General features: G+C 40.2%; 1 long non-coding RNA gene across 1 annotated transcript in view; it reads right to left on the bottom strand.

The window, feature by feature from the left end:
- Positions 1 to 298: 298 nt before the first annotated feature.
- The window catches only part of LOC116653223 (uncharacterized), a 64,603-nt gene continuing 49,351 nt past the window's right edge, over positions 299 to 15,550 (bottom strand). The window contains exons 2-3 of the long non-coding RNA XR_014944186.1: positions 5,612 to 5,820; positions 299 to 4,158 (exon numbers count right to left, since the gene is read on the bottom strand). This is a non-coding gene — a long non-coding RNA (uncharacterized LOC116653223). The remainder of the gene's footprint in view (positions 4,159 to 5,611; positions 5,821 to 15,550) is intronic.

Raw genomic sequence — 15,550 nt, 5'->3', positions numbered from 1 at the left:
CCCACAATATCACATCGCTCTGAGCAAGAACACCTGGGAGCTCTCAGTAAGGCTGTGTGTGGAGAGCAGACCAAAAATAGGCCTGTAGAAGATCCCATGATAAATTGCTAGCAAGAGTGAGTCACCTCTGGAACAGGAACCTGTGCTCTTTGTTATGCTGTTTGCATCACTTGTAAGTGAAAGATCAGTAAACTCAGCTGTAAAAAAATATGGCTAGCTTGAATATGTACAAAAGAAGCGATTTGAGCATTTCCAAATGCAGATTATGATGGGAATTAAAAGCATATCAAACTTTAGGTACAAAATCCTGCAAGGTTTTATTTAACATGACCAGTCACTGTCCCCCTACACAATTCTAGCAAGGCAGCAGCACTGCCTGGTGTGCTGAATGCAAACTGCTCTGGGGCGGAAAACAACACAGAAGATATTTTTTATACTCATAAATACAAATTATAAGAGTAGCTACCACAGGCAATTTAAGTCAGAAAAATCTCAACTAGAAGTTCTAAAGATTTAATTCTGCTTTCCCTGTAGTGTAGGCTGAAGACCGACAATTCACCCTTCTCTCCTGCAGTTTTTAGACCCAGAAATGCACATTTTATTTCCTGATCCCAGAGTACAAGAGTCCTACAATCTGTCCCACAGATGCTGACTATTGCCCCTGCTCCACATTGTTCTCACTCTTCTGGTAGCACATGCAGTGAATTAGCCCTGTGTCCTTTTTGTATTCTCTGGTACTTTTCTGTACTCCTTTCAAGGGTGAGGTGAGCCTGATGCCAGAGCACGAGGTCCAGGTTTTGTTTATCAGGAAAAAAATGGGGAAAAAGGTGAATATATAATTCCCAGGACATAATGTGTGTTTTATTACAATCTCTTACAGTCAAGCCAATAAAACAGTCTTCACAAATAAGGTAAACCACTTTTCCTGATGGCATAGCTCATTTCCCAGCACTGTCAGAAATGCCCAAGAAAAGATTTACTGTGAAGTTACTGAGCAGGATGTGGTACAAAAGACAATTAAGCCACCTTGATAATAGGCAGTGCTTCCGCTCCATCTCGGACTAGACAAGTCTATGGGCAGATATCACAGAGAAAAGAACAAGCATGATTGTATCCTGTCCACACTTCTGACTAGAGAAATAGAGATGTTATGTCTTTTCTCCAGTCTCTAAATTTGGACGTAATTCTGCAGATCCTTTCAATAAAATGTAGCCTAGCAGCAGAGAAAATTCAGAGCTGCTTAGGGCAGCCCTGATCCCCAGTTACCGCACCATGTTTTGCTGGGTGAAGTGTTCTCTCTTCCATGGGTTATTTTGAATGTATTTCACTATTAATCCGTTTTATATTATGTGTTATCTTCCTCAGTAGGACAGTGAACTAGACTTACTTGATGCTGGAGAGAGAAATCACAAACTCAGGTTAGTAATGAGAAATGTATGAATTTCTAATGTAGTCTCAGCTCCGTGCTGAGTCTGAGGATCATGGTCTAGCCACCCTTTTCCTGTAGCTTTATGAACAGACTGTTGATTCAAAGGGCAACCACTTCAAAGGCAATACAAAAGGAAAAACAAAGCACCCATAGGGTAAAAAGTCCAATATAGCTGATACAAGTCAGAAAAAGCAAAAGTAAAATAAATACCTTGCTAGGGATTCCAATAGTAGGGATTTAAAATCCTTGATCTTACTAAGCTTGAAAATATTGTGTCTTCTATTACTTTTTGCGGTCTTTAAGTCATTCATATATTAAATTTTGAAGTAGTAAAGTTAAAAGAGGGTAGACACAAGGGAATTCTTTATGTTGCTTGGGGAATTTGAGAGAACATCTGAACACTCCTGGGAGCCCAGTCCTCTGTAATGAATGTAACTGCTGAATTATTCATCAAAAGAGCATGCACTCCCATAAATAGTAAGCGGTAGCTGAGGAAGTGACCAGAAGAGTATTTTCAAGGAAGCCTGGAGAGATTTTCTCAGAATTTTATTGTTCAAATAATCTGAGCCAGATACAGTTGCTTTTTGTCTGAATCAGTCGCCTTAGGACAACACACTCAAATCCAAGTTCTTTCCTGCACTCATATGGGTTGTAACTTCCATCCCTAACGCTCAAAGGTGGGTGATGCATAGCCAGCTCCCCTTCATCTCATTTTTTAAGCCTAACAGTGACATTCTGAGCAAGAAGCCAGCTCTGTGTTCCCAGGAGGCACTGCACGAGGCAAGGCACACCTAATGTACCTTGCTGAGAGTGCCAGTGCTCCTCAGTAGGCTCTTCCAAACCCCTTGCAGGTGGCTGGCACAGAAGAAGAAATGTGAGAATGTGGTATCCTGATCTGTCTCCAGAAGGCAGGGCAGCAGCAAAGGGGAAAGAGCAGAGCAGAGGTACAGAAGAAAGTACGGTAGGTACATGAGGAACAGCAAGCATCGCTTGAGATGTGCATAACTATTCTTTTACAGCGAGTGAATGGTAGGAAAGAGATGACCAGAGGCACCATAGCATACATTACTCTCTTTCTAGGATGTAATTGCCTATAATACCACGAAGAAGAAATGTATCATAGGAAGTAATGTTGAAAAGTTGTTTGGCTTTCTGATTAATTGTTTTAATAATGAATAACCTGAGGTAAATTATTCTGAGAATCCAGCAAAACTGCCTATAAATTGCCTATCAGCAGCCAAAAAAAATGGAGAGGCAATTTTTATTTGCATTCAAACAGTCTTCTTGCAGCGATTGTGCCTGCATTTCTGTGCAAGCTATGTACCCAGAAGGGACTTGGGAGCTAGTATTTATTCAACTGCTTTTGGCAGCCTTGTTGTTCAGTCTATTCTCGATTTCTCACCACACTGCTGGAATGGGCATCTCCAGAGAGAAGCTCTGAGCAATAGGACTATTCCTCTCTGTAGATATATTTCAAATACTAAAGGCTTTTGTCTAGTGAACAGTACTTGCTCCCGGGCCAAGCCAGGGTATGGAGTGGTCACTGTCCTTCTTGCTTAGGGGGGATTCTGCTATAGCACACTGACCATACACACCACGCACCATCATTTCACCATGTCTTATCCAGCAGCAAGACCTAGAAGCTGATGTGTTTGGCATCTTTTTTCCAGTGGAAAGGGCCTGAAATACCGTAACACCAAGTCCTGTGGGTACTGATTACAACACAACCAGTAGGTGCAAGGCCTGGACAACTCTGTGTTAAGTAGGAGGGGAGGCAAGAAGACAGACCAAAATTTTTTCTCCATATATAATGTCATATCAGGATAAGCGCTAAGGAATAAGCAGATGTTGCCCATGTCACAGACCTCAATTTTAGAAGAGGACAGCAATCCCCAGCAGAATTTCTGCAGACATGGTATCTCCTCACTTAAACATGAAGTAGTGCTTCCACTGTTGACTGAAGCAAAGGCTTCTCATGAAAATGTCCAGCTTATGCTCGGTGCTAAATACAGATATTTCTCTAACGTGGAGTTACACTTTCTTTGCTTCTTTCCTGTGTGGTTGTCCTTTGGTCTTATACCCTCAGTTCCTGAGCAGTTTGCTGCTACTGCTGAAGGAGTGTTCAGTGCCATCCATAGGCTCCTCCATCAGTTTTATGCAATACCCATAGTGCTATATGCTTGGTTCTGCAGTACATGCTCTAACCTCCAGCCTCTGAAGCAGTGGTGGGGTGTTTGCCCATAGCCAGGGCCAAGCACTGTGCTTCCCTACTAGCAGGGAAGGTTTGAGGTGTGTGAATTCTTGGTGAACAGACACATTTTTCTCCATCTCTTCGTCAGCTCATAAGCCCCAAAAATGAAATATTTTTCCTTCTTTGTTTCTCATCAAGCATATTTTCTGCTTGGTACATAATTTGTTTTCAAGAACCACTTTGAAGTACTTCACTGTCTCACTGTAGGCAGCCTACATTTCCCTCCTGCAAGCCACATAAGTAGGTAGTTGCTTCACTCTCCATCTAGGACAAAATTTTTATCTCCTTCTCTGTATTCTTAATTTAGGTAGAGGTAGAGATCTTGACTGCTTCAAGCCATTTTCTACTTTCTAACAGCCAGTAAGACAGGTACTTTTTCACTCTTCACTTGTTTCCATGTGTCCATGAAGTCTGAGTCCCAGGTTCCACACTTCCAAATACACAGTAGGATGAAAAATCACCCTTTTGAAGAGACTGCCTACTTTGCAACAGAAAGCACACACTTTAATGCTAGGCTGTGCAACAGCTACTTGTGGTTTGCAAACTTAATTCATAAAATGATTCACCAAAGCATGTGTCTACAAATTTTTCTTTCTAGGAACAAAAAATACATCAATTGCACTGCAAAATCAAATACCAGAATAACAACAAATTGTCAACAAGAGCATTCTAATTGAGCTCAGCATCCACATATAGACTGAGTATCTACAGTTCCAATTACACATTTTTTTTCCTTTGATAAACATTTGTATTAGCTGATCTGTTTTTTGTTTTGTTTTGTTTTGTTTTGTTTTTTATTAATTTTTCAATGCAATGCAAAAACTGTCTTCAATGATGTAAGGTAAAGCCTATCAATGATTTACATTCAGTGGCTATATTGTTTGAAAGTAATCATCCATTGGAGAATTTATTAGCCCTGACCAAGTGAATACAGCATCAGATATCATGGATGGCCTTCAGCATTGAGGCACCAGCCCTAAAAACTCTGACCATGCTTGCCAGTCAAACTAGTCTCCAGGATATAGCTAAACCAGGTCATAACACTTTGCTTGAAGCAAACGCATTTAGGTTTATTCATGCTTTGGATCATTGTCACTCTGGCTGCAGGGAAAGTGTGACAGTCAGCTCTGTACTGGAGAAAGAGCTTTATATAATTGTAATATACAGTCTTTTTTCTCAATACATTAATTCTAGAGTTTCTCTATAAAACTGTAATTATATATTCTCTAAGTTGTTATAAAAACTAGACACTAAAAAGCAAATAGATTGGTGTGCTTTTTCAGTGATGAATTTCAGCAAGCAGGTACCTCTCAGCAGATCTTTTGTACCCATCAGTGATGTGCAGAAAGTAAAAATTCTGCTTCAAATATTTTAATTATGTTTGCTTATATATATACATACATATAAGACTCTTATTTCCTGTATTATGATTTAAAAGACCCACATTCAATTCATTCATATCTATGAGAGTCAGATATTTTTTGTGCAACTAAGAAAAAACTGCCTCATTTAACACCTTTTCATAGTGGCCAAAGCAACAATAAATTATGGTTAGAAGCAATACTGCCATGGGAGGAGTAAAATGAAAGACTGAGTATTAAATCTGATCCATACGTCCAAGTCAGTGTTGCTACCTCATGCAGCAAATACTATTTTATTGGCACCATCCACCCCCTTCTATGATCTACCATATCGAACCACACACCATCTGACAAGCGTAACTGAGACACATTTAGCATACTTGGTCTCACAACAGCAAGCAGGACAATTATTGGTCTGGGCCACATTCAGAGCACACAATGACTCCTTTAAGTTAAGGCATTACCTTCACCCTTCTGCACATCTGCTTTCCAGCCCCACAGCAGAACCACCACCAGCTTGGCTCCACTTATCTTTGTGCCCAGCATCTGAGAAGAAGAAAGGTTTCTTACCCAGCTGTTGCAGTGGGAGCTCCTTGTTGGACCCCTCAAGAACCGTTTTGACTCTTCATCTTCTCACTGCAGCGCCCTGTGTCCTGCTTACTCCTGGGAGAATCTGAGTTCGTGAGGCACCTGCCATCAGCACAACAAGCAGAGCTGTTGCATGCTTTACTGCCACATCAATGGCACGAGCTGCTGAAGAAGAGTCAGGGAAACTTTGCCTGCACAAAAACATAAAACCTCTTCTCAGCAAAATAGAAAAAACAGCTGTATTTTTTGCTGCAGCAAAGATGTGTTGCATAGGTAGAGAAGTCTGGATGACTCTGACTTGGGTGGAAATATGGCTGGGCTTTTCTTGCTTAGGTTCTTCTTAGCTCAAAATCATTTCATGACTAAAATGTGCACGTATAGACCCAGCAAACCCTTCTACAAGTGACATCTAGGTAAAGAGCCTAATCTTTTTTCTCTTTTTATCTCTTTTCCTCTGGATCTAATTGTCCTTTTAACTTGGAGCTACAACATCTCACAAAGAAAAACCTGATTTCTGCTTTCACTCTGGATCTAATTTACTACTCCAAGATTACCTAGAGTAAAAAGGCCCCTTTCAGTCCAAACCATTCTAAGATTATGTGATATGCATCAGGCAATTTTGTTTCCTTACAAACTACATTTTTCACATGCACTGATGGAGCTGAAAGAAAATGTGGAGAGTACCTGAAACTCTAGAATGAGAGAATGGAGAGGAAAGAAGCATTTGTTTTTATTCATTTTAGGTAGGAAATCGATAATGTCAGATTATGATAGAAAGGCCAGTATTATGAACTAATAAAACCCAGGCAGTTATTACATGACAGTTACTGAAGGTAATTAATGTGCTGGGTACCTTCTCACCATATTTTAAATAAATGAGCCTATTAAACTAGTATAAGGAAACTTTTGCAGACTGTAACTGATTAAAGTTTTATTATATTGCCATAAAGACCAGAAATGCCTTAAAATTCATAGGAAAAAAATTGCTAAGAATGAATAAAAGCTACAAAGATACATCTGGGTAGGTAAAATAGCATTTAGCACTACCCAAAACCAACAGATTCATGCTTCTCTGCTCAGCAGCACACAGAAACTGTCTGCCAGGTGGGTTCTCAGCTGTCTCAAACTGCAGCTCAGCTTTGCAGCCTTTCCCTCAGTGGAGGAGCTTATTTGGGTGTTTAACAAAAGAAGAGTAGCCAGGCAGAAGCAGTTTGCAGGCATGCAGAATTTCTGAGACCTCTGCCTTTATAGTTCAATATATCTGAAGATATGGATAAAAAACAGATGAAAAAGTACAAAAGAAAGATGAAAAAGTACAAACCGACACAAGAAGAAGATCATGTGAGCTCAACCTTCCTTTGGAAAGTAAACTAAGTAAACTATAAATGCAGAATGAGCTTTTGCCTCCATTACACGCTTCAAAAAAACCAAAAACAAACAAAAAAGCCAAGTTCAAACCAAATAGTAATATCTTCAGCGGCAGAGAGAGAGCAGAACTTTTAGTACAGAAAAGGATTTTCTTCAATTAAGCAAATTTTGAAATACTAAGATGCTATTACTCTATGTCAGAAAAAAAAAAAAAAAAGTTCAGTAGAAAAACAAGCAGTCACATTTATTTTTGTTGCATGTCTCAGATAGTTCCACTGACCCCAGCAGAACTGTATCTCTCAACCACTGATGTTTTCTTGTTTTGTTAAATGACCAGACTACAAAGAGATCCACTAGCTCTGTCTTTGACTTCCCACACAGAGAGGCCAATTGAGGCACCAGCTTGAGACCGTGCATAATGGCACCCAGTGTTTGTCATATTTTCAAGTCCTTTGGTGAGATAAAGCCTCTGTACGTTTTGATTTGGGGTGAGATGGCAATTTTGCCAGTAGCAAATAGACAATTACTGTGCAGACTTAACAGCTGTTTTCAAACATGTTTCCAAATTTGTGACTTGGTTCACATGTCAAGCTGTTATCAGATTGCTGTGCTGAGCATTATCAGTACAGCATGCTTTAAATATCTAGACTGAGACAGCTAGAGAAAATGATCAGCAAATGGCATGAAGCAGATGTACAGTAGCTATAGAAACCACAGCTTACACAAAACAAATAAGCACGGACCATTACCTACAATTTGGTTCACGTTCCTCCAAGTGCGTCATAACATCTGTTGTAAGGAATCTTGTAGGGAGCGCTGAGAAAATATGTTGAATACAAATACTGCTGAACGAAAAATAAAGCCATTTCCAACTTAATGGTGCTAAGAAGGTATTTAAATGTACTAATAAAGAAACTAATGAGGGATGCTGTTGGTGCCAAAGCAAAACACCAGAGAAAATTAGCTACAGCAACTTGCCTATTGGAGGAACATACATTACATCATGCTAGCACAGTCTATAGGGCTACAGCAAAGCAGTGTTGTAATTGCTTTAAACATCAATTAAAACAAAAAAGCTGCTAAGAAACTTGTACTATTCTAATTACTTCACAACGTAAGTCTGCCTGCTGTGAAGATTCTAGCTTTCCTCCTGTGGACCTGCCTCTCTCTTTAAAAGTAGATTTGAAAAGGAGATTTGCAATGAGGATTAGATTTCAGCCAACAGAGGTGATGTTTGCTGCACTAGGACCTCCAAAGGGTTACCAAGACCCTGCTATGTTTCAAAAAAGAGAAACTGAAAAGAAAATATAAGAAGGAGATAGAAAATAAGGCATTTGAAGTAATGAGATATTATGTCTCTATCCTAAGGAATAGACAAGTCTTTCCTCTAACTCACCAAATTAGGGATCTCCTTGCTCTAATTATAGACCCAGCTGCTTGGTGCCCTAAAGAGCACTCTGATGCTAGGAAGGTGATTTTAGACACTCAGTCAAGATTTTGAGTTTGAAAGCTAGCTAAGTGTACGAGTAAACAAAGAGAGAAGTGATTTGGGAGCCAGAAACATGGATGAGGCTTTGCCCATATAGAACCATAGAATCGCCAAGGTATTTTCTAATGTCCAGCCTGCACCTCCCCTGGCACAGCTTTAAACCATTCCTTCTAGTCCTGTCATAAGTTACATGAGAGAAGAGGCTGAACCCCAGCTCACTACAACCTCCCTTATAGTTATAGGTCTCCCCTGATCCTCCTCTTCTCCAGGCTGAACATTCCCACCTCCTTCAGCCTCTCCTCATGTGGCTTGTGCTCCAGACCCCTCACCAGCTTTGTTGCCCTTCTTTGAACACGTTCCAGGGCCTCAATGTCTTTCTTACAGTGAGGGGCCCAAAATTGGACACAGTACTCAAGGTGCAGCCTCACCAGTGCTGAGTACAGGGGGACACACTGTACTGGAAGTACAGGAAACACTTCCCTGTTCCTGCTGGCAATGTTGTTTCTGATGCAAGCCAGGATGCCATTAGCCTTCTTGGCCACCTGGGCACCCTGCTGGCTCACGTTCAGCCAAGTATCAATCAATACTCCCAGGTCGATTTCCTCTACACGGTCTTCCAGCCACTCTGCCCCAAGCCTGTAGCATTGCCCGGAGTTGTGGCCACAGTGCAGGACCCAGCATTTGGTCTTACTGAACCTCATCCCACTGACTCCAGTCCAGCTATCCAGCCTGCCCAGATCCCTCTGCAGGACCTTACTACCCCCAGGCAGATTGACACAGCCAACATGGCGTCATCTCTGAACTTACAGAAGGTGCACTCAGTGCCCTCATCCAGGTCATCAATAAAGATACTGAAGAGGACAGGTCCCAGCACTGACCCCTGGGGAATGCCACTCGTGACTAGTTGCCAATTAGATTTAACTCCACTCTCTGGGCCCGGCCCTCAAGACAGTTCCTTACCCAGCCAAGGGTGCACCTGTCCAAACCACATATTGCCAGCTTCTGTGGGAGAATACTGTGGGAAACATAAATATAGAACCACAGCTCTTTCTCAAGAATAGGCTGGGTGAATGAAATAGGAATGCTCACTGATCAGCAGTGCTACTAAATACTTGGTCTGAAAATGCCTAAATTACTTTCTGAAAAAGCTTGTTGCACCTGTGTTTGGTCAATGTGTTTTGTTGACTCTGCAACCTTAACTACATTCAACCCACTGCTAGTATCTCTGCCCAGTTTTAAAGAGGATCCTTTGCAGAAGATCAGAAGAAAGCTAGGAGAGACAAGCAGACATACACATGCTAAATCCTGTCTTCATGCATCATCCAGCAAAATGAGAAATAAATATCACAGGTTTAACTAGTTTCATATCAAAATACATCATACAGACAGCTCTACTGCATTGTCTGTTGCACGTTCTGTACTAAATCATCTCTTGAAGTCAGTCATCAAATCTCAAGTGTTTATTCAAAGGCCACCCTCCAATTCCAGACTGTGTCATTTTAGTTTCTAATATTGCCAGGGTTGTGATGAATAACACTAATTTTCCTTGCATTTTCTAGGAGTTTGGTCTAGTAACACCTTGTTAAAATGTCTTATGACAGTACCCAGAGGCTTCATTGCACTAAGTGATAGACAAATAAACAGAAAAGAGATACTCTTTGTCCTCAAGTTTTAACAGAGAAAAGGAGTGCAGAAAGGAAGGGCTGCTGAGCGTATTTTACAGATAAAAAACTGACATAAAGGGACTTCCTGAAGACATCAGGACTTCAAAACACAGAATTTTCAAGTACAGTTAAATGAATGCTCCTACTCTGCCTGTCTTCAGGAATTCTGTCCTCAGTCTGTCAAGAGCACACAACAATAAACTAAGAAGAATTATAATTTTTTTTTTAGGATTTGTGACTAGGAGATTTTTCCAAAGGCTGCAGTAAAATTTAAGATTTCCCAATCATATCATAAGTATACAGGGGACAGAGGTAAGTATAATGACTCAGTATAATGCAAGTATGCAAGATGCAAATAAAAGAAACTATCAACTTCAAGGAGCCTTATTTTCTGAGGATTATCACCTGTAATAATTGTTATAAACCTGTTTTTTTGTTTGTTTGTTTGTTTTGTCTGTTGGGCTACTTTGAAACTACCGTCTCAAATTTGACATCTGAAGATTTGACTAGTATGAGGAAAGCTCAGAATGTCAAGTTGGAAACCTAGTATATGCGGTGTTTGCTTTTCTTTTTTTTTTTTTTTTTGTTTGCTTTCCCTAAGGATTATTGAATATATTCCTCAACTAAATCACTCAATGCCTTTAATGACATTTTCCCCTTACATAATTCATTTTTATTTTCATAATTTATGGAAAGAAAAATTTCCACCAAAGTTTAAATAAAATATATGCAATTTAGTTCTCTTCATTATTCATTGAGCTCTAGCTCACACTTTCTTTTTCACAAAAACAGTTCATCAAAAACAAAAGAGCCTGAGAAGAAGGGGGGCACTGATATGACAGATATAACAAGGAAATGCAGAAAACTTGCATTTTACCACTTGGAAAGTAAGGAAAAAAGAATAAATATATAAGCTAGTTGGAATCTGCCACAGAAGGAAAATTCTGATTGGTCACTCTTAAAGAAGACATGGAGTTCCTTCTCTGATAACTTTCATGAGTTTTGTGATGTCTGGTTTTGTTTGTTTGAGAAGCCCTGGAGACGGAATAAGAAGATGCTTGAAAATTTTGTCCATAACTATTTTTTACGGAAGTGAGTTTCTAGCTTACAAGGCAAAAGTCAAGAAATAGAGATTACCAATTTCCCTGCGGAAACCAGAATGTTTCAAAGGAACCCGACACATGATGGTCGTGATTAAATGAAATTTTACAACAATGTCTTGGCTTCTGGGGAGCATCTCACTGTACAATACAACGAGTAAACCCAGTATTTACGTTGGCAGACATTCAGAATGATCCAAAAGGTTCTGCTGGCTTTCCCCACTATCTGGACATGCTTGTGGTGTGCTGCATATTATTTCAACCACAGGTACCTCTACCTGCACGGTACTGGAGGGACTACCCTATCAGGAACCCCCTAAACGAAATTAACTCATAGTGGAGATGGGGTGGAAGATCATGACTGAAAACATTCTCAGGGTTGCCTCTGCAGAGGTGAAAATAAACAACACTATTCCATGAGAGGGTATTACGCATGCCCCACTGAGAGAACAGGACACATCAAAATATGCAGGCTTTCTCATCCTTTGAAAACTATTTGGTAATAATTTGGTTTCATAAATGCTTGTATTCATTTATGGTCAGCAGCTGAAAATGGTGAGGGATCTGAAGGTAGGCTATTTCTGAACTTAAGCAGTATTTGAACATACTCATGGCAAAATAAGCTTTTTCTTTTTTTCCTGGAATTAAATGAAATTTTCTGCATTTCGGTTTGTATCTGTTTCTTTCTGTCTTGCCACTGGGCCTGAGTGGACAGTCATTTTTACACATTCTATCAGGTATTTACACACATTGCTGGAATCTTCTTTTTTTCCAGGCTGCACAGTCCCAGCTCTCACAGCCCATTCATATGTCAGATTCTCCTGATCCTTCATTGTCTTCATGGATCTTCACTGGACTGTCTCCTGTATGTCTATGCCTCTCATGTAATGGAGAACCCAGACCTGGACTCAGTACTCCAGGACTCACTTGTGCTGAAGAGAGAAATAAAATCACCTCCCTTGATCCACTGGAAACACTCCTTCTAAGGCAACCCAGGAAGCTGATAGCTATTCTTCCTGCAAGTATGTGTTACTCACTTATGGTCTACCAGTTGTCCATCAGAACCCCCCATGACTTTCCCTGTCGAGTTCCTTTCCAAGCCAGATGGCCAAAGCTTCTATTGAGACACTGGGTTATTAGTGGCTGTGACTTCGCATTTCATCTTGCTGAGCTTAATGAGATTCATCTCAGTTTGTCTCTCCAGATCATTAAGGACATTGCAAATGGCAGCCTCTAAACTAAGAGGCAGCTTCACAAGACATCAAGCCTATAACTCCTACTTAGCTTCTCAGTGAAAGCTAAAAGCTTAAATACTCCAGTGGATCTGGTGTCAATTTCTTGCTTTTTCATGAACAGCCTAACAGGAAGAAGCATATCAGTCATTCAGAGCTGTTCCTAGGATGTTGGAGATCCAGGCCTAAGGTCCTACTCTGCCTCAAAGGAAGTGGTTTTAAGCACTGTTATAGACTCCTGATAGGGCTGTTCCAGTTCATGTAATGTTAACATGTTACAGGTCTCCTTGATCCCAGAGGAACAAATCAATAACTAAGTTTGGACCAATTCTTCTATGGCTGTATCAGTATAGTTTTATCTTCATTTTTCTTCTCAGAAGAGCAGGAAGCATGTCAGATCACACCCTTTGGACTCAGTCTGACTTTGCAGAGGATTCTTCTCAGGGGCAGGTGATTTTTTTTCCCCAGCATTTCTGTCCCATGCCTACCTAGAAATAAGAGCAGCACAGAGGAGGTAGAACCTTGTAAAATCTTCCTGTACTTGTTCTTTATTCCTTATTTTGACCCTAAACTTAGCCACTAGAAGTAAGTACAATCAAAACAACTTATTTTGATCATGTAATGAGAAACAGATAAACATTAGAAAGGGAGTAATTCCTCAGGATGTGCAATACAGGAAGGACTTTTATAATTTAAAAAAAAAAAATGTTTTTCTCCTCAGAGTGATATTTTCTTAGGAAAATATCATCTAGTATGCCAGCTTTGGTAGAAATAGTGCCCATTATCACTAATGTGCACTATTTTTGTCTGCTAGCTACTTAAAGTGGGTTTGACAGAGGAAAAATATGGCCACTAGGCAGAGAGAGACCAATTCTAGTTTAAAAAAAATTGCCTGTCAAAAATCAAATAAAGGGGAGGAAAAATTTAAATTCCACAGCAACAGTTCTTTAAAATATATAGTCATGTTAAAATATGGAAATGAATATGAAATGTATTTATCAAATTAGTTCCACATTGTTCTTTATGCAATTTCATCCTATGTAGGAAACTGGAGAGTTGGTTTATTTATATGTAGGCCACTCTGAAAGTAATGCCTCCTATTTATTTTCAAGGGAACTATAACAAAGAAGACAGCAACACTATTCAATAGGAAAAATTCTCAGCTAAAATTACTGTTTTTCAACACAGTCACCACCATTAGCTGTGCATTCACCAATAGTGAACAAAAGCCTATTCCACACTCCTCAAAATCTACACCAGCAGAGGAGACCCACTGTTGCTGTTCCCACCACCCACTACCTCGTTGTGCTCACACCCACTGTTTGGTCACCATAAACATTCATCAAGCTTCAGTGAATGTCAGTGGATGCCATTTTTTCCACACGTAGGAATTCAGTGACACACCTTTGTTTCATCTGCATTTCCATGTCAGATGCCATGTTGTTAGACTGCCCCTCTGCTGCAACAAAACAACCAAATACTGTCCTGAAGGTTCAGATTCCACTGCTGTACCATCAACATTTGCCTCTGATATCATGGGCCAACAGGATAAAACATGAAGCATTACATTCAGAGTAGCCGTTGTACACAGTGGCAACTCTCTCTTAACAATTCAAACCCAAGATACATTTACACCAGATATCTGGATTTTCTAGGCAGGCTCAATTTCATTATTCTCTTCTCCAAGGACCTTAAGGAACGTGGGGCTTAATTGATACTTCTTTCAAAATGAACTTTGTATCGGTGTTCATTATCTGCACTTTAATGTCTCTAACAACGCTTTTGCAGAGAAATCTGCACAAGTTTGTCTGCCAAAGCCATTTTAATAATGTAAAATTGTTCTTCGCACCGCATACTGCACACTTTCACGCATTTGACTTCACTGCTGCTGTTTGCATGCTTGATACTTTACATATTGTTAGAACAACTAGTAACCCAGCCAAGCTGTAACTGTTTTGCTGTCTCACTGATTTACATGAGGGTACAAAGGGAACCACAGGCTCTTGGTTGCCTCCAGCTCTTCTTTTTTATAACAAAGTTACCACACTGCAGATTTAGGACTTGATCGGGTCACTTGCCCCACGTTCAATTACTTTCATAGGTCCAACCGGTGACAAGAAAGCCCGCACAACACCCAGGAGATGAAACAAAACACCTAACTAACAAAAAGAATAGATCTCATGTGACCCTATACTTAGCTCATATTTTTGAGCCTTTTGAAGGAAAACATGTTAACAGTTTTCGGACTACAAATGGTGTAAGAACAGAGCTTCTGAAATCCTTCTTCTATTTCTATGAAATGTTATAGTATCTAATGGAGTTTGTGATACACTATTACTCAAATGAAAACAATATTTAAAAAGTACTTGTCCATGGAAAGAAGGATAGAAACTTTCTGAGCTACTGACACTTAGTTTATCATCTTGAACTCATTTTCAGTACACTCTGTTCTGCTTCTCACAAACTCATATATTTCCCATGGAAGATTCATGTTTTAAACACATTTGCAGGCCAGAAAAGTTAAGCCAGTGCGTTCTGTAACACATACATTATGTGTTTTCAGTGTCGTTTCCCAGGGGAGTGCAGCCTGTGCGATCTCACTGTCTCAGCCTCTCCATCTATCATGTGCTGCCTACAACCTGGTCTAGCAGAAAGGTAAGATATCAGTGACAAATAATTTCCTACAAATTTCACAAACGACTGAGACAGGGCAGATGAGAAAGATCTAAATCAACAACCTGCACAGAGGGAAAGGCTATGGAGTGAGTCTGTTATTGTCAGCAACTCACTGGGAACAAATCTATCATACACATGCAGTGCCAACAAATGTATGGAGAAGGGGCTGCAACTAAAGCATAAGTGTATTGTGGACATGAGAAAATAGGTCTCTCTGGTCATTCTTTCACTGCTCTTTGTATAAGGGAAGAGGTAAAACAGAGATAACAGGGAAAGCCAGGCTAGGAAGGGGTGGGGGGGGGGGTGGGGGGGGTGATGTAATGGCAGGGAAGACACTGAGTAGATGCAGTGAAGGAATGAGGCACAGCAAAAAAGAAACACATATGAAAGCT

This window comes from Coturnix japonica, chromosome 3 (assembly GCF_054131305.1).
Source record: "Coturnix japonica strain WE chromosome 3, WE-NBRP24, whole genome shotgun sequence".
Lineage (NCBI taxonomy): Eukaryota > Metazoa > Chordata > Aves > Galliformes > Phasianidae > Coturnix > Coturnix japonica.
Note: the sequence above shows the minus strand (reverse complement) of the source record. Positions and strands in the feature narration are given on the sequence as shown.